The sequence below is a fragment of the Felis catus genome, chromosome C1 (assembly GCF_018350175.1).
Source record: "Felis catus isolate Fca126 chromosome C1, F.catus_Fca126_mat1.0, whole genome shotgun sequence".
NCBI classification, from domain to species: Eukaryota; Metazoa; Chordata; class Mammalia; order Carnivora; family Felidae; genus Felis; species Felis catus.
In genome coordinates, this window is record NC_058375.1 from 97,768,719 (window position 1) to 97,793,759 (window position 25,041).

The 25,041-nt window shown below is 41.1% G+C and overlaps 1 long non-coding RNA gene across 1 annotated transcript in view; it reads left to right on the forward strand.

The window, feature by feature from the left end:
• LOC109502544 overlaps positions 1–25,041 on the forward strand; it is a 47,701-nt gene that overhangs the window by 1,991 nt on the left and 20,669 nt on the right. The gene's annotated exons all lie outside the window — the stretch shown is intronic.

The following is a 25,041-nucleotide window of genomic DNA, read 5'->3' on the forward strand; positions in this document are numbered from 1 at the left end:
TCAATTAGTTCATGTAGACCTGGATGTATATAACATTACTAGGAAGAGATAGGGCCTGGTGTCAATTCCATTTTTCATTTTTATAGATGTAAGCATTGCATAAAAAACTGCATATGTGTGTGTACATGTGATTAATTTTTACGTATGTGACTAATTTCCTTAAAACTATCCTTAACTTTTGTTCCCCTTGGAAAAATTTCCTCTGCTGGAGCACCCAAGGAGTGCTTGGAACCTAGATGTGAGATGCCGAGTGAGATGGGAAGTCTTGATGAGTTTTGAGCAAAGACTCAGTAGTGAAGAGTCACTGTGGCTGCTTCCTGGAGAAATCACGTGGAAGGGTTCAGAGTGGAAGAAAGACCAGTTAGGCTGCTAATAGACTAATAGTTGAAGAATACTGGTTGTTTGGACCTGAGTGGTATCTGTGCAGATGGTGAAAAATATGGAACATATACAATAAAGGGCAAATAGAGACTTTATTCCAAATTCACTTCGAACAAATCAGTTAATAGGGCTGAATCTCTGAAACAGAAGTGTTGCTTCCTTGAATTTTTCTTAACCTTTTGATGCCTGCTACCACTTGCCCTTAATAAAATCTAGTGTGTTTTTGAAAACTATAATTTTATAGAGAGGAATTTGCTCATCATGAAATTTACTGTGTGCTCTAAAAGGGCAGGGCCTGGAATTAAGCTGTCATAGAGTATTTGGGGACATTTAAACAGATACTCTGGTACTTGTTGAGGTGCTTGTCTGGCTCAGTCAGTAGAGCATGTAACTCTTGATCTCAGGGTGGTGAGTTCAAGCCCCATATTGGGTGGATAGATAGATAGATAGATAGATAGATAGATAGATAGATAGACAGACAGACAGGTAGATAGTAACTCTTGATCATGGGATCGTGAGTTCAAGCCCCACATTGAGCAGATAGATAGATAGATACATAGACAGACAGACAAACACAAACAAATACCCAAGTACCTAATTGATTTACAATGGTAGCCCAGAAATCTCAGGGGAGAAACTGAAAACATTCATGAGGTTGAAATACCATATGCACAAACCTGTCTGATAGAGAGAATGCATAGCACAGAGGTTGAATGTATGCCCTACAGCCAAAGTGTCTAATTTGAAGCCTGGTTCCACCACCTACTAGCTGCGTAATTGGGGTAATTTGGTTCACGTGCCTCAGTTTCCTCATTTGTAAAAAAGGTATTTGTTATTAGTAGGACCTACCTTAAGGTTGTTTGACAATTAAATAGTTGTGAAGTGCTTATAGTACCTGGCACAGAGTAACCCTGAAGTGAATATAAAAGCACACCCAAAGATCCCTGAAGGGGACTGAACTAGAGGGAGAAATAAAGGTACCTCAGAAGAAAATGTCAAGAAGAGAAATTATGCTAGGGGCTGAACTGAACAGTGGGTGTAAGTAGAGGCTGTGTCCAGCCATTCCCCTGGCCAAGGCTCCCTTTTACCTCTGTCTCTCTTGCGTGACATTATGAGCAAAACACAGTTCTGAAATAAAAGAGAGATCTGTCTGTAGGTGCCTAGCAGCTCTGCTATGGAGAACTACCCCCTGCCCCCCTCGAAATTATTGGTAACCAGAGTGGAAGAAACCTTCCAGTTGTCCAGAAAAGAGAAAAAGCACTAGAAGTGAAGGACATGAGATAGGTGAACGATGGTGAGAGCATAATCCACTGGCTGGGCACAGGAGGTTTGCAATAATAAGGCAGTAGCCCAAGAGTAGCAGGAAGACTTGTAAGGGCCAGTTCTGCAGCTCTTGGGCAGAGCAAACATGGTCAACAGCAGGAGCAGAAGAGTGCCTCAGGGCCAGCAGAGGAATACTAAACTGCAGTTGAGATTTGGGGCATTTCTCGAATTTTGTAGTTACACTCAGGACTGAGTGAGGCCAACAGGCATTAAAGGTGAAATTCTGTGATTTAAAGTTCACTTCTGAACAAAGATTCATAGGCACAAGCACCTTAGACCTAGCTCGTCCTTGGACTTAGCGGGATGTCCAACTTCAGAACAGGGACCTTTCTAACACAGTTATTGAAAGAAGAAATAAAAAGGGGTGATGTTGAGAAGAGTAAGATTTTTTTTTTAACGTTTATTTATTTTTGAGACAGAGACAGAGCATGAATGGGGGAGGGTCAGAGAGAGAGGGAGACACAGAATCTGAAACAGGCTCCAGGCTCGGAGCCATCAGCCCAGAGCCCGACGCAGGGCTCCAACTCACGGACCACGAGATCGTGACCTGAACTGAAGTCGGACGCTTAACTGACTGAGCCACCCAGGCGCCCCAAGAAGAGTAAGATTTTTGTCCAAAAGTGTGTCCAGTGCCACACCAAGGAAAAGGAAAATAAGCATTAGAAAGAAATTTCCATTGTTTATTTGGGTAGAAGACCAGTCAGGCCCCTGACTCCCTTACACTGACACCAACAAGAACCAAGGCATCATCTGAGGAGAGGTGTATTTGGAGAATACCAAGAAGTACATCCCTGGAACAAAAAGAATCTTTGCTAGCACTAAGAAGGCAAAAAAGAGGGATGCCTGGGTGGCTCAGTTAAGCATCTGACTCTTGATTTCAGCTCAGGTGGTGATCCCAGGGTCATGGGATAGAGCCCCACATCAGGCTTTGCTGAGTGTGTGTGTGTGTGTCTCAAAAATAAGTAAACCTTAAAAAAACTGCTAATGAGTAATAGTTGGCCACTGCCTTATTTCTTACAAAAAAGAAATCGTGACTTCTTTAATTTGTAACATCTTTTTTTTTTTATGTTTATTTATTTATTTTGAGAGAGAGCACACACATGTGGAAGCCAGGAGGTGGAGGAAGCAGAGCGAGAGGAGAGAGAATCCCAAGCTCTGCACTCACAGTGCAGAGTCCGCTGCAGGGCTGGAACTCACAAAGTAAGAGATCATGACCTGAACTGAAATCAAGAGTCGACATTTAACCAACTAAGCCACACAAGCACCCCTATGAGTAACATATTTAAATTGATCTCATGCAAGGGTGCTTGGCTGGCTCAGTTGGTAGAGCATGCAACTCTTGATTTTGGGGTTCTGAGTTCAATTCCCATGTTGGGTACAGAGCTTAAAAAAAAACTGATCTCCGACACTAGAATTCTTTTTTTTTTTTTTTTTTAATTTTTTTTTTTTTCAACGTTTATTTATTTTTGGGTCAGAGAGAGACAGAGCATGAACGGGGGAGGGGCAGAGAGAGAGGGAGACACAGAATCGGAAACAGGCTCCAGGCTCCGAGCCATCAGCCCAGAGCCTGACGCGGGGCTCGAACTCATGGACCGCGAGATCGTGACCTGGTTGAAGTCGGACGCTTAACCGACTGCGCCACCCAGGCGCCCCTAGAATTCTGATCTTGAATGGCTGATAGAATATTTTTGTTGGATAGTCCTGATTTAAATAAAACTGGTTTATAGTTAAATTAATACGATCACCTTTTTAAATTTTGGTAGTAATTCCAGCTCAGCAAGTGCTAGCACTGCTTTCCCTTCAAAGGTATAACTACACTTGATTAGTAATGTTCGACTTTTCACAAAGACAGTGAATGCCAACTCAAAACCTATAGGAGATCGCTTTTATATTTTGATTTATATAACTGGTTATATTATTATATTTCAATACTGAGGAAATGTCTTCACTGTCTCCTAGAACTGAGAAAGACTCACCTGTCTTCCAGTTTGTGTTCATTAGGCTATAGAAGATAAGATAGCAATGTCCAGTTTATCTTTTTGGTCTTAACTATGTCATTTGAAATTCCCTGTATCTAAAATATTGCCTTTTACTTTAATGAAAAGCATTTTAGTGTGGTTTATGTATAATGTCAAAGAATATTTAACACTTCTCACATTTTATAAATTATCTGTAAAATTAGATGCTTTTAAAAGTCAACATGACTGGGGCGCCTGGGTGACTCAGTCACTTAAGTGTCCGACTTCAGCTCAGGGTGTGATCTCGCAGTTTGTGAGTTTGAGCCCCATGTCAGGCTCTGTGCTAACAGCTTGGAGCCTGCTTTGGATTCTGTGTCTCCCTCTGTCTCCCTCTGTCTCCCTCTGTCTCCCTCTGTGTCTGCCCCTCTCTGCTCCTGCTCTGTCTCTCTCTGTCTCTCAATAATAAACAAACATTAAAAAAATGTTTTTAAAAAGTCAACATGACAAAAAAGCAAGTTAAACTCTGCTTTTGAATCCTTTACTATCTAAGTAAGACTAAGTTATAATCAGGATTGTCTTTATTTTTTTATGTTTATTCATTTTTTGAGAGAGACAGAGCGCAAGCCAGGGAGGGGCAGAAAGAGAGGGAGAGGGAAATCCCAAGCAGGCTCCATGTTTCCCGCACAGCCCAATGCAGGGCTTGAACTCACAACCTGTGAGATCATGACCTGAGCCAAACCCAAGAGTTGGACGCTTAACCAACTGAGCCACCCAGGTGCCCCTCAGGATTGTCTTTAAACAGGTATTCAAAAACACACAAAACTGTAGAACTGTATATTATGATTGGTAGTGGTGTTTTTGTCAACTTATTAGAAGGATTGAAGTAGAGGAGATATACCATCAGCACAGATTTGTGAATGATCTAATCATAAGGCTTAGGATAATTGAAATCGTAGAAAAAAATAATCACTTGTCAGCATTTCATGATGTTAAAGTGCACTCTGACTTCCAAACTCTGTGTTGTCTAAATGAATTTGAGAACCATTAATAGCAAGAAAGGGGAGACAGTCGGCAGAGTTGAGCCTGATTGCCAGCTCTTGGTTTTTCTATATTTCTCAGGCCTTCCAGGAGCACATTAGTAATACCAGTGACAAACATGACATTTAAACAGGAGTTTATAATTTACAAAGTACTTTCCACATAATCTCTAATTCTTGCAACCAATAAAATACATCCCAAATTAGTCAATAAATAGATATCACTTGAGTGTACTGTAATATATTAGCTGTTGTTACACAATACGGTTTTCATTTTTTCTATTATAAACAATATTGTGATAAACATTATGATGCATAATTCTTTGCATGTCTGTAATCATGTCTCCTGAATATTCCTAAAAATAAAATTGCTGATTCAGCAAGTATACCCACTGTAAAAGTTTTTAGTAAGTAAATGTGAAGTGTTCCTATTACCTTATTAGATAACCTAATTTGACATAGTTTGCTACTATAAACACAGGTGGAATTAACATGTAATCTTTTTTCTTTTTTTTTTTTAACTTTTTTTTTTTTTCAACGTTTATTTATTTTTGGGTCAGAGAGAGACAGAGCATGAACGGGGGAGGGGCAGAGAGAGAGGGAGACACAGAATCGGAAACAGGCTCCAGGCTCCGAGCCATCAGCCCAGAGCCTGACGCGGGCTCGAACTCAGGGACCGCGAGATTGTGACCTGGTTGAAGTCGGACGCTTAACCGACTGCGCCACCCAGGCGCCCCAACATGTAATCTTTTTTCAAGTCACAGTCTGTTTCTCTAAAGGTCTCTCCTCACATCCTACTCATTCCTCAATCCACTCCTGTCACCACCAAAACAGCTCTTGATAAGGTCATCAATGACTTCCACGTTTTAAAATCCTTCAGACGTATTTTAATCCCTGACGTTACTCGTCTTCTCAGTGGGATATAACACTGCTGGCCTTCCCTTCTGGAATCCCTTAAGTTTCTTGGCTTTCATGACACCACACTCCTCTGATTTGCCACTGCCTCTTAGACTGTTGTCTCTCTTTTGCAGACCTTATCAGAGGTCCCCACGACCAGTCAAGAAGAATTCACAGACTCAGAAAAGCTATTATACTCATGGTTATGGTTTATTACAGTGAAATGATAAATTAAAATCAGAGAGAAAAGGTAGATGGGTAAAGTGTAAGAGGAAAGGTTAAGAGGCATAAGGTCTCAGGTGTCCCCTTTCAGTGGAATTGCACAGGCATTAATTCTCCCAGCAACACACATGTTGCCAAACAGGAAAACTCACCCGAGCCTTGGTGTACAGGGTTTTTATTTGGGATCTATCACTTAAGCATGGAGCACCCACCTAACTGATCCCAACTACTCGGTCTCCAGCCTACTGAGGTCAAACTGATACACATGGCCCAGGTTGCAACCATACGAAACACTCTTAGTAGGCAGAGTATTCCAAGGACTCAGATACTATCTCCCAGGAGTCAGTCAAGTGCCAGTTTGACCAAAGACAGGCCTTTCTTTGGAAAGGATGGGGTTTAAGCCATCCAGGCCTACTAAGGTAGCCCTTTCCTGTACTCCTTACTCTTGTTAGACTTCCTCAAATACTAACTCTAGACCCCCTTATCTTCTCAGTCGGTTTTCTTCACCCCCTAGGCAAACTCATCTATGCTGCAGCTTTATTTGCTGGACATGCAGTGATAGTTCCTCAGTGTATAACTTTAGCCCAGGTCTAACCTTTGAAGGCTAGATCCATCTTGACAACTGCCTATTTAATATATCCACGTAAATGTCAAAGGCACCTCAAATTCAGCATGTTGAAGACTCAATAATCTCCTCCCTAAACCTCTTCATCTTCTTCCATAGTCCCTATCTCATGGGGTTACCATTCACTTAGTTGTACTAGAAAGAAAGACATTTAGAAGATAAATTAACTGATTTTACTGACAGATATAAGAGTAGAAACCTACAACTTGAAACCTACAACTTCTTACCCCTTATATCCAATCTATATTACCCAGTCCTGTCAATTTGACTTTCTAAATATTTCTCCAAACCCTTCCATTTGTCTCTATTTCCATTGTCACCACCCTAAATCAACTTTCCACCCTCAAGATACCACTCCCCTCATCTCCACATGCTCTTGTGACTCCTTTGCAACCCACTGTCTAAACTGTAGTAAGAGTAATCTTTTCAAAGGAAAACTGATCCCTGCTTTCTGAATACACATCTCCATGAGTTTCCCTTGCTTTTAGGATTAAAAAAAATTTTAAGGGCCTATGAGACCTTTCGTTTGGCCTGGACTACATCTTTAGCCACATAATATCCCACTTCCCCCTTGCTTTTTACAACTTAGCTACACTGGCCTTTCAGTTTCTTCACTGTGCCTTGTTCCATCTTGCCTCAGGGACTTTGTACATTATGGCCTCAAGCTTGAATGATCATTTCCCCTACCACCACCATCCACTCTGCAGAGTTAATTCCTACTCAAACTTGGGGTCACAGCTCAAGCAGTGCTTCCTCAGAAGGCTTCTGTCTAAATCAGTTTTCTTTCTGGGGCACCTGGCTGGCTCAGTTGGAAGAGCATGCGACTCTTGATCTCAGGGTCATGGGTTCAAGCCCCATGTTGGCTGTAGGGATTACTTAAATAAACTTTAAGTCAGTTTTCTTTCTTAGATGTTCTCACAGATCCCTTTCTTTCCTTCAGAGCTACTGTGAGAAGCAGTGTAGTATAATGGTTAGAAGCAGGGGCCAAACTATCTGGGTTTGAATTCCAGCTCTACCACTTATTAGCTGTGTGGCCTTGGACAAGTTACTAACTTCTCTCTGCCTAAGTTTCATTATCTGCAAATGGGTAAAATCTGGTGGGCATAGTAAAACTATATACCTATTACATTTCATATAGTAAGTTATTTTATGTGATTAATACATGGGAAGAGTTTGGAATACAGACCAACAACTATAAAGTACAAATATTTCCTTTTGTCGTTAAGTTTTCAGTTTGCAATAATGTATTCATTAGCATGATTATCTGATTAATATCTGTCCCCCTTTTTTTTTTTTAAGTTTTGTTTTTTTTTAAGGTAGGCTCTATACCCAACGTGGGCTTGAACTCGAAACCCTGAGATCAAGAGTCACGTGCTCTATCTACTGACTGAGCCCAGGTGCCTTGATATTTGTCTCTCTTAATAAATTCCATGAGAACAGGGATTATATCTATTTCCGTTTACATGCCATACTTTGGTAACAAGTATTTCTGGATTGGTAAATCTTTCCACTGTTTGTGGGGTCTGAATGGAATATTATCTTCTACTATATGGCTCTGGCTTCTGGGTACCAGTTAGGTGATATTCTCAAGTCACTTATTTTACATAGATCATCCTTACATTCTAACACAGGCAATATCTGTTTCGCATGTCTCCACAAAAATGGAAATACATCATCTACATGAGCTACACTAAAGCAATATCATTCAAAATAATGCGAATGTCCACATCCAGGGAATGAGACTTCATGATATAATTTCTAAAGCTTATGAAAGCTTGGTGGAAGAGACGAGCATCAAGTCCATAATCAGCAGCGTTTCTAAATTTCTTTCCTCTTTTAAAACTGGTCTAAGATCTTTACTTCATTCTTGTCCAGAGAGCCAGTTAGCTCAGCCCTGATGTTGCCATCCGCACTGAGGCCCTGAGGTTTCACAGTCAGCTGTAAGAACAAGGACAAGTTCGGGGTTTTGGAGCCTCCTGAGGGAGAGGAGGAGGTAGAGGCAACATCAGACATGCGCCCCAGAGCCCCAGGAACGGGTCCAATGTGGACACGAAGGACCAAGCCCACTGCTGCCCCCGGGCTAGCCCAGCTCCCCGCCAGGAGCCAAGCACACAACAGGGCACACAGGGACTTAACAAGGTCTGTTTATAAAGAATTCTCTCAGCCTCAACCCCCCATCTCTGATGATAAGAATGTTGTTTCTCAAATAGGGAAGGCATCTTTCACATGGGAGTTTCATCTCCTGCTTTCAGGAAGAAAAGGGAGGGATCACAGCACGCTTCCTGCACCTGCCGTTTTTTTAAGTGCCTTTTGCTCAAAATAATCCTTGTAACAAAGTGGCATATTTGGGGGTGGCATATTCTGCCACCCCTCATGTATATATATATGTATATATATGCATATGTGTGTGTGTGTGTGTGTGTGATATAAATACATATATTCCTCTGGCCTACCCACAGAAAGGCTTGGGAACAACAATACCCCAACAGCAACAAATACTCTTAGGACACCGCAGATCTTGGCTTTTAAATGCTCTTCTCTTTTAGAAAGAACTAGCGCTCCTTGGTAAAATGGCTGATTCTAAGGCTAAGACAGGGAAAATACAAGATGAGTCTGAAATATCTTGTTGTAAGAAGTAAGGAAGTCCTCACAGAATGGTGGCAACACGTTCAAAGATCAAAGAAGCCAACTTAAATGAGCTGCCAATAGCCAAATCTGGAACAATTTGAATATCAGAATAAATAATGATAGTAACAGATCATAACTCACTGAATAAAATAGAAAACCATGAATCCAGGGGTGCCTGAGTGGCTCAGTTGGTTAAGCGTCTGACTTCGGCTCAGGTCATGATCTCGCAGTCCATGGGTTCAAGCCCTACATTGGGCTCTGTGCTGACAGCTTGGAGCCTGGAGCCTGCTCCACGTTCAATGTCTCCCTCTCTCTCTGACCCTCCTTCACTCACACTCTGTCTTTCTCTGTCTCAAAAATAAATAAACACTTAAAAATAAATTAAAAAAAAATTTTTTTTTAATGTTTATTTTTGAGACAGAGAGAGACATAGCATGAACGGGGGAGGGTCAGGGAGACACAGAATCTGAAGCAGACTCCAGGCTCTGAGCTGTCAGCACAGAGCCTGACACGGGGCTCGAACTCACGGACCATGAGATCATGACCTGAGCCGAAGTCAGACGCTTAACCGACTGAGCCACCCAGGCTCCCCAGCACTTAAAAAATTTTAAAATAAAGTTTCAAGGTCATTTGGAAACCACATAAGAAGATGGCAAAGACACAAGACAGAAGGAGCCTGGTTTCTCGAATCACTACCTAGTAGGAACATTGGCTTTGGAATTTATGGGAGTGATAATTAAACTTCCATTTGATCCACTATTCATTTGGTGGAACAACAAAGAATAGTGTCTAGGTCATGAATGTCAAGGAGAGACTGAGGAATTATTCCAGATTGAATGTGATTAAAAAGACATGACAAAATGCAAATCAAACTACAATGGAAAACAAAACAAAAACACAAACCACAAGGAGCTACCACTTCATATGTATTAGGATGACTATTATTGAAAAAACTAAACAAAACAACATAAGTGTTGCTAATGATGTAGAACAATCGGAACCTTTGTGTATTGCTGGTGGGAATGTAGAATGGTACAGGCACTCTTGAAAACATTCTGGCGGTTCCTCAGAAAATTAGAATTTTAATGTGATCCAACAATGTTACTTCTGAGTGTATACCCAAAAGAACTGAACGCAGGAACTTGAACAGATATTTGTATACACCAGTGTTCATAGCAGCATTATTCACAATACTGAAAAGGTGGAAACAACTCAAGTGTCCATTGATGGGTGAATGGATAAACAAAATGTAATATATAAACAAAACGGAACATTATTCAGCCTTAAGAAGTAAAGAAATTCTGACATATGCCACAACATGAATGAACCTTGAAGGCATTATGCTAAGTGAAATAAGCCAGACACAAAAGAGCAAATATTGTATGATTCTACTTATATGAGATACCTAGTGTGGTCAGATTCATAGAGATAAACAGAATGGTGGTTGCTGGGGGCCAGGGGAAGGGGAAACTGAAGAGTTATTGTTTCATGGGTATGGAGTTTCATTTTGGAAAGATGAAAAAGTCGAGATGGTTGGTGGTAATGGTTGCACAACAATGTGAATGTATAAATGCCATTGAACTGTATCTTTAAAAATGATTAAATGGTAAGGGCGCCTGGGTGGCTCAGTTAAGCATCGACTTTGGCTCAGGTCATGATCTCACGGCTCTTGAGTTTGAGTCCCGCGCCTGGAAACTGCTTCGGGTTCTGTGTCTCCCTCTCTCTCTGCCCCTCCCATGCTCGCACTCTGTCTCTTGCTCAAAAATAAATAAACGTTAAAAAAAATTTTTTTTTAATGGTTAAATGGCAAATTTGTTTTGATACAAAAGACATTTCTAGAACAATTGGTAAAACCTGAATGGGCTCTGAGGTAATAGTAATATATGGGTATTAATATCTTGATTTTGATAATTGTGCTGTAGCTATTTAGGAGAATTATCCCTGCTTGTGGGAAATACGTGGAAGGGTTTGGGAATGATGGGGCATCATCATCTCTGCTGTTTGCTCTCAAATGATCCGGGGAAAAAAAAAGTTTTTTGTGCTATACTTATACCTTTTCTGTATGCTTTAGATTATGTCCGAAAAATTTTTAAACCTTTTTTTTTTTAATGTTTATTTATTTTGAAGAGAGAGAGAGAAAGGAAGGGGCAGAGAGAGGGGGAGTGAGAAAATCCCAAGCAAGCTCCTCACTGTCAGCACACAGCCCAACGTGGGGCTCTGAACCCATGGATCCATGAGATCATAACCTAAGCCAAAATCAAGAGTTGGGTGCTTAGCTGCCGAAGCCACCCAGGCACACCTCCAAAAATTTTTTAAAGGTAAAATAAAAAAATTGAAATTAGCAATGATTAAACAGTTGACAAAAATGAGTCCTGGGTTAGTTTTAGCATCAGAATTTGAGCTCAGGTCTCCAGGAGCACTTTCCCATATAGTCCATGGGATGTTCCTATAATAAACACTCCATTGGTAGTATATATATATTTTTTAAGCTATTTATTTATTTTGAGACAGAGAGACAGAGACAGTGTGAGCATGGGAGGGGCAGAAAGAGAGGGAGAGAGAGAATCTCAAGCAGGTTTCACGCTGCTAGCTGCGGAGCCCAACTCGGGGCTTCAACATGACCTGAGCTGAAACCAAGAGTTGGACATTTAACTGACTGAGCCACCCAGGTGCCCTGGTAGTATGTATTTTAGATATATGAAGTTTTATTTGTGAAAGGACGGCTTTTTCTAACTACCTAGCACATTACTGTGTTAATGAGTCATCATCCTCAAGAGATACCAAAAGTTAATAATAAGAAAAAGAAAATGGAAAAAGAAAAGCAAGCTGATGAATACATAATTATGTCTGTTTTCTGAAACCAACTATAAATGATTTTTTTAACTTTTTAAAATATTTTGTATTACATTTGTCACAGAAATGTGTGGATTTACTGGAGGATGTACTTTATAACTTCCTTTGGTTGTAAATATACTGTGGTCAAACAGGATTTGCGGCCTATTTAAATTACTTTTATATTTCCTTTGGCCTCAAAAGGGCTTTTTTATTATGTAAATATACAAATTAATCACTGAAAGGAGGAGTTTAGAAAGCTGTTTGGGATTGGAATAGAATTGCTAAATAGATGTATGTCTAATGTGTCTGAAGAGCCCAAAAGAATTGAAGTCTGGAACTGACCTTGGAGGTAGGAGGGACTCTCAGGAGCAGTTTTCCATTTAAGGACCAAATGAAGATGTCAAAGGTCAGGGCCAAATCCATTTCTGCATGGCCGCTGGAGGGAAGAATGGTTTTAACTGATGGATATTTGCAAATGATTTGAGCCCCAATTAAGTAAAATGTTACTCCTAAAAAAAAAATTTTTTTTTATTTTTTTAAACGTTTATTCATTTTTTGAGAGACAGAGAGAGACAGAGCATGAGGGGGGAAGGGGCAGAGAGAGAGGGAGGCACAGAATACGAAGCAGGCTCTGGGCTCCCAGCCGTCAGCACAGAGCTCGATGCGGGCCTGGAAGTCATGAACGGCAAGATCTTGACCTGAGCCGAAGTTGGACGCTCAACCGACTGAGCCACCCAGGCGTCCCCTAAAAAATTTTTTTTAATTAAAAACAAATTCCCTTCTTCTCATTGGCAGATGTGTGTGTGTGTGTGTGTGTGTGTGTGTGTGTGTATGACTGCATAATATATGTAGGTGTATTTAAATATATAAGTAGCTATATAATATCCTTGATTTCACCTCTTGGCCTTCAAAATCTACAATATTTATTATCCGAAAAAATAAATAAAATAAGATATTTACTATCTAATAATTTTTTTTTAATTTTTTTCAGCGTTTTTATTTATTTTTGGGACAGAGAGAGACAGAGCATGAACGGGGGCGGGGCAGAGAGAGAGGGAGACACAGAATCGGAAACAGGCTCCAGGCTCCGAGCCATCAGCCCAGAGCCTGACGCGGGGCTCGAACTCACGGACCGCGAGATCGTGACCTGGCTGAAGTCGGACGCTTAACCGACTGCGCCACCCAGGCGCCCCTCTAATAAATTTTTTAAAAAATTAAAAACCTGGGGCACCTGCCTGGCTCAGTCAGAAGAGAGTGCAGCTCTTGATCTTGGGGTTGTGACTTTGAGCCCAACTTTGGGTGTAGAGATTTCTTAAAAAAATAAATAAACTTAAAAAAATAAATATTTACTATCTGTCCCCTTACGGAAAGTGTTTGCCAAGCCTTGTTCTAGAAATAAGCAATGGTCTACGTTCATATGAAGAGTAGAGTTGTGATAGAGTTGAAGGAGGTTTTGATAGATTTAATTACTTGCAAAGAGTTGTCTGCTAAGAGTGAGGGAAAAGTGGCTGACTGGGGCGAAAACAGTCATAAAGTCTTGAAATAAGCCGTGGGAACTTCCTCCGGATGATAAAAGAAAAATTCAAATCATGGGAAGTGTTAGATTCTTAATAAGTGGTGTCTGTGCTGCAACTGGCTAGTCACACGCAGCAAAAAGATGATTACGTGACTCTTCACCAAGTAAACTTTGGATAAGATGAAAATTTCATTTCACTTCATTTCATTTCATTTATTTGAATATTTTAAATGTGAGAGAATGAGAACGTTAAAGTACCAAAAGAAAGTTTGGGTAAACATCTTTTTTTTAAACTTTATTTATTTATTTTGAGAGACAGAGAGAGCACGAGCTAGCACTAGGGCAAAGGGGAAGAGAAAGAATCCCAAGCAGGCTCCATGCTGTTAGCACAGAGCCCAACATGGGGCTCAGTCTCACAAACCGTGAGATCATAATCTGAGTTGAAATCAAGAGTTGGATGCTTAACTGACTGAGCCACCCAGGCCCCCCTGGGTAAATATCTTTTATAAATTTGGGATGAGAAAGGTCTTTTGAAACTTGATGAAGAATTAAGAAACAAACGTTGAGCCTGTATGTTTGACTACATAAAACATTTTATGTTTTTAAAATTTTAAAGCAGATAGAACCCTCCTCCCTTAAAAACAAACAAAAACAGATAAACAAGGCTAAAAAGCAATCCACAAATGGAAATATATGTGTAGACGTGTGTGTACATACACAACACACATACTAAACAGTTAGGTTTGTACCTATTTTTTTTTTTTATTTTTTTTTTCAACGTTTATTTATTTTTGGGACAGAGAGAGACAGAGCATGAACGGGGGAGGGGCAGAGAGAGAGGGAGACAGAATCGGAAACAGCCTCCAGGCTCTGAGCCATCAGCCTAGAGCCTGACGCGGGGCTCGAACCCACGGACCGCGAGATTGTGACCTGGCTGAAGTCGGACGCTTAACCGACTGCGCCACCCAGGCGCCCCAGGTTTGTACCTATTAACAACACCTTTTGTTGCTGGTTTTTTAAATTTTCATCAGGGGTGCCTGGGTGGCTCAGTCAGTTGAGCATCCAACTTTGTGCACATCATAATCTTGCAGTTTATGAGTTCAAGCCCCACATCAGGCTCTCTGCTGTCAGTGTGGAGCCTGCTTCAAATCCTCTGTCCCCCTCTCTCTCTGCCCCTACCCCACTTGTGTGCATGGTCTCTCTCTATATATTTCTCTCTCTCCTTCTCGCTCTCTCTCAAAAATAAACTTTAAAAAATAAAAAATAAAAAAAATAGGGGTGCCTGGGTGGCTCAGTAAGTTAAGCATCTGACCTCGGCTCAGGTCATGATCTCACAGTTTGTGGGTTCGAGCCCCACATCGAGCTCTGTGTCAACAGCTCCCTGTCTCTCCGCCCCTCCCCTGCTCACGCTCTGTCTCTCTCTCTCTCTCTTTCTCAAAAATAAATAAAACATTTTTAAAAATCTAAAAATAAAAAAAATTTTCATCAGATGAATTTGGTATTCTTTGTTTTGTGAAGAGTCAATTAAATAAATGGCTGTTTCAGGGGGCACCTGGGTGGCTCACTCAGTTAAACATCTGACTTCAGCTCAGGTCATGATCTCACAGTTTGTGAGTTTGAACCCTGTTTCTGGCTCTGCACTGACAGTGTGGAGCCTGTTTGGGATTCTCTCTCATCCTCCCTCTCTCTACCCCTCCCCCACTTGTGTGCTTTCTCTCAAAATAAATTTTTAAAAAACTTTAAAAAATTAATTTAAAAAAATGACTCTCACTTATGCAAACATAATTGGGAAGTCACCCAGTGTCCTGCAAGAAGGTGCTAACAAAACTTTTTGGGGGGAGCGTATGTGTGTGTGTGTGTGTGTGTGTGTGTGTGTGTGCAAGCATGCTTCTCTCCTAATGGGCAAAAGCTGCCTTACCCTTTGTTTTGCCTAGTCATGGGGGAAGGGATGAATCAGTTTGTCTTAGAAGCCTAGTACCCTTAGGAAAGAGGGGACCAAGACCCCAGTTTCTGCCCACCAAGTTCTGAATTTAAGGAGACTTTATGTACAAAGGCCCAGTGAGTGGCCAGGAAGACTTGAGTAGACACCAGTTTTAGTTCTCTCTGTATTTGACATTTAGAAGAGAATTCTTGGGGTGCCTGGGTGGCTCAGTCGGTTGAGCATCTGAGTCTTGATTTCGGCTCAGGTCATGGTCTTGTAGCTCATGGGATTGAGCCCCGTGTCAGGCTCCTCGCTGCACAGACCCTGCTTGTGACTCTCTCCCTCCCTCCCTTCCTCTCTCTCTCTCTCTCTCTCTCTCTCTTTCAAAATAAATAAAAACTTTTTTAAAAAATGGAAGAGAATTTTTTCACTCTTTGGGCTAAGTAAGCACCCCCTCAAAATTCTTGGACAATCAGGGGAAATCAGGGAAAACCACAATGGGAAAAACTGGACTTTTTTCTTTTTTTTTTTTTTAATTAACGTGTTTATTTATTTTTGGGACAGAGAGAGACAGAGCATGAACGGGGGAGGGGCAGAGAGAGAGGGAGACACAGAATCGGAAACAGGCCCCAGGCTCCGAGCCATCAGCCCAGAGCCTGACGCGGGGCTCGAACTCACGGACCGCGAGATCGTGACCTGGCTGAAGTCGGACGCTTAACTGACTGCGCCACCCAGGCGCCCTGGACTTTTTTCTAATAAGGCATGGGGGGAGGTCTCAACTATGACAGAAAAAATTAACATATGTAACTACCACATTTATACCTTGAGTTTGTAAAACAGATCATACTAATTACACTAGTACAGAAAGAACTCTTTTATAAATTAAGACGAAAAAGGCCTTCAAAATGAAATAGATAAAAAGCATGACTAACGAATTATAGAAGAAAAAAAATAATTGGCCATTAAACGTATGAAAAATGTTTATACTGGTAATCAAAAAACCATACAAATAAAATGTGATATTTGTTGCAGATCAGATGGTCAAAGAAAATATTCTGTGTTGTAGAAGATGCGAGAAAAAAAATCTACTTCCATATATACTATAAGTTAAAAGGTACAAACGAGGTGTCATTATGTGTAAAAAACTAATATGTATATTTGTCAAATTTTTAAAAATAAACAGAGGGGTGCCTGGGTGGCTGAGTTGGTTAGGTATCTAACTCTTGATCTCAGCTCAGGTCTTGATCTCAGGGTCATGAGTTCAAGCCCTACATTGCACTAGGTTTGGAGCCTACATTAAAAATAAATAAATAAATAATAGAAGTGGGATTTCTAAGGAAATAATTGGGCAAGTGCCCAAAGACGTAAAAACATGTGTTGTAGCACTGTTGAACAATATATATGATTCATGAGTACAGTGGATTGATTGTGCCTTGGAGTAGAGTCCAGTAAAAGAGACTTGTGCAATGCCTTCCAAATTTATGAGTGTCCTAAGATTCCCCTCCTATTTTAATGTCTATAATAATGGAAGCTCCGGGCGCCTGGGTGGCTCAGTCGGTTGAGCGTCCGACTTCAGCTCAGGTCACGATCTCGCAGTCCGTGAGTTCGAGCCCCACGTCGCGCTCTGGGCTGATGGCTCAGAGCCTGGAGCCTGCTTCCGATTCTGTGTCTCCCTCTCTCTCTGCCTCTCCCCTGTTCATGCTCTGTCTCTCTTTGTCTCAAAAATAAATAAACGTTAAAAAAAATTTAAAAAAAAAATGGAAGCTCATTAAATGCCCTCCACCACCACACCTATCCCCAACTATGCCTAAATTGCTGTAAATTCTCTCAGCCATTCTTTTTTTTTTTTTCTTTTTCTTTTTTTTTTAAAGTAAGCTCTAGGCCCAATGTGGGGTTTAAACTCAGGACCTTGAACTCAAGAGTGGCACACTCTGCCGACTAAGCCAGCCAGGTGTCCCTGTGAACCATTCTTTTTTTTTTTTTTTTTTTTTTTTTTAACATTTATTTTTTGAGAGTCAGAGAGAGACAGAGGGTGAGCAGGGGAGGGGCAGAGAGAGAGGGAGTCACAGATTTCAAAGCAGGCTCCAGGCTTTGAGCTGTCAGTGCAGAGCTCGACACCAGGCTTGAACTCACCAACCGTGAGATCATGACTGGAGCCAACGTCAGATGCTTAACCTAACTGAGCCACCCAGGTGCACTCCGCCCCCACCGTTAGCCATTCTTATCAAGAACAAAAGAAACGACTGTATCAAAGTTGAATGAGAAGAAGGAAAGAAAAGGGAGGAATTGGGAGTTCCAAGTCTACAGAAATTTTGCCTTTTTTATGGCAATAAGTAATGCCCAAACATTTCTTGAGCACCAAGGAACAAGAGTCCCTACTTGCCACCTTCCTCTCCCTCAAGCCCCCCTCCCCTCTCTTGATTTGGGCTCGGGTCACGATCTCACAGTCGAGAGATCAAGCCCCGCGTTGGGCACTTGGCGTGGAACCTGCTTAAGATCTTCTCTCCCATTCCTTCTGCCCCTTCCCTGTGTGCTCACTTTCTCTCTCCCTCTCAAAAAAAAAAAAATGTATCATCTAAACCAAAACACTTGAGAATGAATGGGGATGCTATTAATAATTACTCTGTGATTGTCCTGGGAAAACCAGGGCATATAATCACTCTCTATACTGTATGATTTTGCCATGCTTGAGAAGCATAGGTCTAATTAACTTCAGATATTAGTAGTTGTAAATTGAAGCACAAATCACATAGATAGCTACCTGGCTAGAAAGATAGATATTGATTGATTTGTGTTAGGTATAGACACATATGGCACAAAAATTTTAATAGATGCCATGTAACTTTTTTTAAGTAATCTCCACACACACACACACACACACATATATCCACATATATATATTATATATATATATATAATATATATAATCCATAATATATATAGTTATATATTATATATACTATATATATATAACTATATATATACTATACATATATAATATATATAGCATATATAATATAGTATAATACAGTCCACTAAATTTTCTTCTTACCTGGCTTCTGCCTCCCAGATTTTCTAACAGCTACTTTAACAACTTTGAAAATTTTCTGTTGCTAGCTCTTTAAAATCTTGTTCGTTTACAGTTGTTAAAATCTAAAAAGGAAGTAATAGCAGATACAGTAGTTTGGCTCACTCAACCAACACTGTTTGCTTGCTACTCTTACATAAAAGCTTATGCTCCCAGGCCGTCTTGTTGCTGCGACTGTGACCATGTGACTCACTTCTGGCTAATGAGATTTAAGTGGAAGTCAGCTGCTGCGTCTTCCTTTTCCTCCTTCCTGCTTGGAATGTATAAAATATCTGTTGCACAGCATCCATTAGCAAGAAAGGAATACAGGAAGACAGAAGATGCTTGTTTCTTTGACCATGTCCTTAAACTCCCAACACCAGCCCTGGTACCACCTGCCAACAGATGTGTAAAGCAAACAAACCTCTTTCTTGTTTTAAGAAACTTTTCTGATGGGTCGCCTAATTGGCTCAGTCGGTTGAGCACCTGACTTTTGATTTCAATTCAGGTCATGATCTCACAGTCTATGAGATCAGATCAAGGCACACATCAGACTGCACTCTCAGCTCTGAGCCTGCTTGGGATTTTGTCTCCTTTTCTCACTGCCCCTCCCCTGCTCCCACTCCTGCTCCTGCTCACTTTGTCTCAAAATAAATAAATAAACATTTAAAAAAATGTTTTTGGTACACCTGGGTGGCTCAGTCAGTTAAGTGTCTGACTTTGGTTCAAGTCATGATCTCACAGTTCGTGAGCTTGAGCCCCGCATCAGGCTCTCTGCTGTCAGCACAGAGCCTGCTTCTGACCCTCTGTACCACTCCTCTCTGCTCCTCCCCTACTCATCCTCTCTCTCTCTCTCTCTCTCTCAAAATAAATAAACTTAAAAAAAAAGTTTTCTGGTAACGCTCAGCTGTGTTTTTCTTCTTTCGAGTTTTTATTTAAATATCAGTCAGTTAACACAGAGTGTAATATTAGTTTCAGCTGTAGAATTTAATAATTCAACACGTATATACAACACCGAGCGCTCATCACAGTGCCCTCCATAATCTCCACAGCCAAGTGCAGTTTTAACTAATATAGAAATCATATGTCAAAGTTACATGCATCTATAGGTACATATATGTATATACATACAGTATACTTTAAAAGAATTTAACAAAATTTTGGAATATATACTAGAGCAGGCTAACTGCTGTAACAATCCCCAAAATTCTAGTAGCTGAACTCAATGTTTTCTCCACCTTCATTATCTCAGTACAATGCAGGGGTAGGCAAGTAAGAGGTAAGGGTATATTCAAGCTGATTCATATTGGAGCCACCAACAGGGGACCTTTAACCACTGAGAAGGGAGAGACAGATGAGCGGTCTTGTGCATGGAAGATCATATATCACTCCTGCCTGGTTTCCATGGGGCAAAACTGGTCAAATGGCCCCACTTAACTGAAAGATCAACTGGGATATGTACTCTTCCACATAGTCTATGTTTTCAAAAGAAAAATGAACTGGTTTGGTAAATACATTGAATTGTCTTTGCCTTGGGAAATTTTGGGGGGAATAGAGAGTTAAGAACATCAAAACCTGGGGCTCCTGGGTGGCTCAGTCGGTTCAACGTCCAGCTTCCGCTCAGGTCATGATCTCACAGTTCCATGAGATCCAGCCCTGCATCGGGCTTTGCTTTGACAGCACAGAGCCTGCTTGGGATTTTCTCTGTCCCTCTCTCCCTGCACCTTCCCAGCTCACACACTCTCTCTCTCAAAATAAATAAATGTTAAAAAAGATTTTAAAAAAGTAATATTCTAAAATGTGTGATTTATATCTCAGATAATGCAGTATACAAATATTTATTACTTCCAGTAAATGCCTGTAGTAGTTTCCTATTGTTGTTGTGACAACCACAAACTTAGTGACGTAAGCAACTCAGATGGTTTCCTTACAGTTCTGGAGGTGAGAAGTCTGTGCCTTGGCTACAATCAAGGTCTCAGCTGGACTCTTTTGTCTTTTCCAGCTCCTAGATGTTGTGTATAACATCAGAGGGCATATAAATCAGGTTGTCTAACTATGGGGATGCTAAGTGTGACCACTGGTGTTAGGAACTGAATGGTGTCCAACCAAAATTCTTAAGTTGAAGCCCTAATCTGCAATGTGATGGTATTTGGAAGTGGGGCTTTGGGGCGGTAACTAGGCTTAGATAAGTTCATCAAGGTGAAGTCCTTACTGTGGGATTAGTGCCTTTCTCAAAAGAGACATCGGGAAGCTTGAGTCCTCTCTCTCTGTGCCATATGACAACACAGCAAGAAGGTGCCTATCTGCAAACCAAGAAGAGAGCTCTCACCAGAAACTGAATTGACTGGGATCTTGATCTTGACTCCCCAGGCCCCAGAACTGTGAATATAACTTCCTGTTTAAGCCACTCAGTCTATGGTATTTGGTTATAGCAGCCCGAGCTGACTCACAAAGATATTTGCACCTCCATGCCAATTGCAGCACTATTTATAATAGTCAAGATATCAGGGTGCCTGGGTGGCTCCGTCAGTTAAGCACCTGACTTCGGCTCAGGTCATGATCTCACAGTTCACGAGTTTGAGCCCCTTGTTGGTCTCTGTGCTGACAGCTCACCTGGAACCTGCTTTGGCTTCTGTGTCTCCCTTTCTCTCTGCCCCTTCCCTACTCACTCTCTCTGTCTCTCTCAAAAATAAATAAACATTAAAAAAAATTTTAAGAAGCTCTTCCTAAGTGCAAAAGAAAAAAACAATACCAAGAAACTAGAAGAGAAAGTGGTGCTTATGAAGGATAGAGGGTAGAAAGCCAACCCACAGATAAGTGATGTTGCTGAAGAAGAGCCTAGAACAAATGGATCAGAAATAGCAATCAGGGGCACCTGGGTGACTCAGTCGGTGAAGCATCCAACTCTTGATTTCAGCTCAAGTCATGATCTCACAGCTCGTGGGGTCGAGCCCCCCCATCAGGCTCTGTGTCAATGACTCAGAGCCTAGAGCCTGCTTCGGATTCTGTGTCTCCCCCTCTCTCTAACCCTCCCCTGATCACGCTCTGTCTCTCTCAAAAATAAATAAACGTTTACATTTTTTTAAAAAAGAAAAGAATCCTTAATTAAAGCTTCTTCAGAAGACAATCAGGGGATCCATTGTTACAGTTACATGGTTCCTTTTTAGACCTGGTTCTGTGCAGATTCCTGTTATTCAACTTCAATCTCACTTTCCCTGCTATTCAGAGATTCTCTAGGCATCTCCTTTTAACTTACTGGCAAACATTGTATCTTCTCAAGTCCTCATCAGGCCACTATGCTTTCTTTTTCCTAAAGTTAGTATTTTTTGACAAGTGGCATACGAACACATTATCCTTATAAAAATAGTGGGACATTACAAGCTAAAGTGGCTTGTGACCATTTATATTTTCTGCTTATTCTGTGCTAGGCACTGTAGCAATAGTTTAGAAATAATAAATAAAACAGACAAAAATTCTTGGAGTACCTGGGTGGCTCAGTCAGTTAAGCATCCGACTCTTGATTTTGGCTCAGGTTGTGATCTCATGGTTCGTGGTTTGAGCCCTGCATCAGCTTCTGCACTGACAGTGTGGAGGCTCCTTGGGATTCTCTCTCTCCTTCTCTCTCTGCCTTTTCCCAGCTCATGTTTAAATTCTCCCTCTCAATAAATAAACAAACAAACAAAAATTCTTGCCTGCATAACACTTACATGCTAATAATGTAGGAAACAGACAAAAAAAAATGTTCATGATTGTTTTAAGAACTGTGAAGAAAGATAAAGCAGGGAAGGGGAAAAGGGGCTGGAGAGGTTATTTTGTGCAATATTTTATGGTTTTCAGTGTATAAGCCATTTGCCTCCCTGGATAAATTTATTCCTAGAAATCTTTTTCTTTTGGATAATGAAATTATCAAAAAAAAATATTTTCTTAATTTCCTTTTTGGATTGTTCATTGCTAGGATTTAGAAATAGAGCTGATTTTTGTGTTTTGGTCTTGTATCTTGCAAATTTACTGAATTTATTCGCTCTAGTAGTTTTTTGTGGATGCTTTAGGATTTTCTATATATAAGATCATGTCATCTGCAAATAGGGATAGTTTTACTTGTTCCTCTGTAACTTGGGTGCCTTTTATTTATTTTTCTTACCTAATTTCTCTGGCTAGAACGTCCAATACAAGGTTGGATAGAGCTGACAAAAAATTGGCATCCTTATCTTGTTCATGATCTTAAAGGATGGAAGCTGAAGGAGGGGGGGCTCCCAAGTGGGGAGTTTTCTAAATGGTGGGCGTGGCAGGCGGCCATTCTCACCTCCTGGTAGTTCTGCCTATGTAGGGGAAAAATTAACCCTTCCCAAAGAGAGGTCTGACCTTTGCCCTGGGAGGCATCCCTAAACCTTTGGAATGTTCTACCTGATAAGAGTGTCTTGTTTGCCTGGGGGCCTTGGGCCAGGTCAGATAGTCCATGCTAACAGTGTGATTTGTGGTGGGAGTTTTGGACCATGCAGTAGCAGTTAAACCTCCAGAGGAGCTGGAGACTAAGGTCAGCCATGCAGGCATTCAATCACGTCTACATCTACATGACTGAGTCCCACTAAACATTCTGGACACAAAGGCTCGTGGGTTCTCCTAGTGGCAATGCCCCATGTGTATATATTGATGCTGTGGGAAGTAAGTGCTCTATACACAACTCCACTTTGAGAAGACACCGGATGCTGATCTGCACTTAAAACTCTTATGGATGTTGCCATATGTTCCTCTTCCCTTTGGGTGATTTTAAAGCTTTTTTTTTTTTTTTAAGTTTATTAGTTTATGTGTGCAGAGAGGGAAAGAGAATCCCAAGCAGGCTCTGCACTGCCAGCATGGAGCCTGATAAGGGGCTCAAACCCACAAACTGTGAGATCATGACCTGAGCCGAAACCAAGAGTTGGATGCTTAACCAACTGAGCCATCCAGGTGCCCCTTCCCTTGACTGACTTTAATGTGTATCCTTTTACTATAATACATCATAATTATGAATGTAACAGCTTTCAGTGAGTTTTGTGCATCCTTCTAGCAAATTATCAAAACTGAGGGTGGTCTGGGGAGCCCCCAAGTTTGCAGCTGGTGTTAGACATGATTCCCAAAATTTGCATTGCTTTTGTGTAATCTTCACCCCTTGAGTGTGAGCTGGATTTATTGACTCGTTTATAACAAAATATGACAAAAGTGATGGGATGTCCCTTCTGAGATTAGTTCATAAAGTAGGCTGAAGCTTCCATCTTGGGTGCCCTCTCTCATGTTGCTGGCCCAGGAAGGAAGATGGCTGTCCTGGGCCAGCCCTGTGGAGAGGCCCACGTGGTAAGGGACCAACAACCACCTGAATGAGCTTGGAAGTCTATCTCACCTCAGGTGAGTCTTCAGATGAGACTGTAGCCCTGGCTGACAGTTTGAATGCAATGTCACAAGAGACTTTGAGCCAGAGGTACCCAGCTAAACCATGCCCTGATTCTTGACTCACAGAAACTGTGAGATAATATGTTTTTTTAAACCATTCTGTTTTGGAGTAACTTCTTATACAGTGGGCTACCATGGAAGGTGATCCGGGGAACCTGTGTATTTAGTGTCCACAAATATTTTTATCCGGAGGTCTTGTTTCTGGGGCCATTCAACTTCTTTGTAGAAGAATTTCCCAATCTCCCAGAATGCTTATGCCTGGCTGCCTGAGTTCAGGGGCCAAAGCTGGAAAAGAGACTGACCTTTCACCAGTTCCCTCCATTTTTAGCCCAAAGGCAAACCCTCGCCCTCAGGTGTGTCTGCTGTACTTAAATCTGGAGCCCTTCTCACATCATCTATCCCAAAAGTTTGTAGCTAGACTACACCCAGGTGGAGAAGGGGCCTGTTGGGTCTAACTACTCTCTATATGGTCTTGACCAATTCTTGTTCTCAGCCTTTTAAAGTCACTAGTGCCATTCACATAAATCAATTCCAGAAAGGTTATGGATCTACCATGAAAGACAAAACTATAAAGCTTTTAGGAGATAATACAGAAGAAGATCTTCATGACCTCAGGATAGAGACTTATTTCTTAATCTAGTTTCTTTTTTTTTTTTTAACGTTTATTTATTTTTGAGACAGAGAGAGACAGAGCATGAACGGGGGAGGGTCAGAGAGAGGGAGACACAGAATCTGAAACAGGCTCCAGGCTCTGAGCGGTCAGCACAGAGCCCGACACAGGGCTCGAACTCACGGACCGCGAAATCATGACCTGAGCCGAAGTTGGCCGCTTAACTGACTGAGCCACCCAGGCACCTCTCTTAATCTAGTTTCAAAAAGTATCAATTATGAAGGAAAAACAATGATAAATTGGCCTACATTAAATATAAGAACTTTTATTCATCCAAAAACAAATTATCAAAATTATCAAAATTAGAAAGACAGATATTTATAATTTATATAACTCGCAAAGGGCTCATAGACTATATAAAGGTATCTTAAAAGTCTGTAAGTAAACAAAGGCAAGCCATTGGGAAAAATGGGCAAAAAATTCTGAATAGGCATTTCATAAATGAGGATGAGGGGTTTTAGAGTGACGGGGGTTCAGAGCCGACAGCTAAGAAAGATTTCTTGAGACATCTTTGGTGCAAAAAAGGTTCTTTTA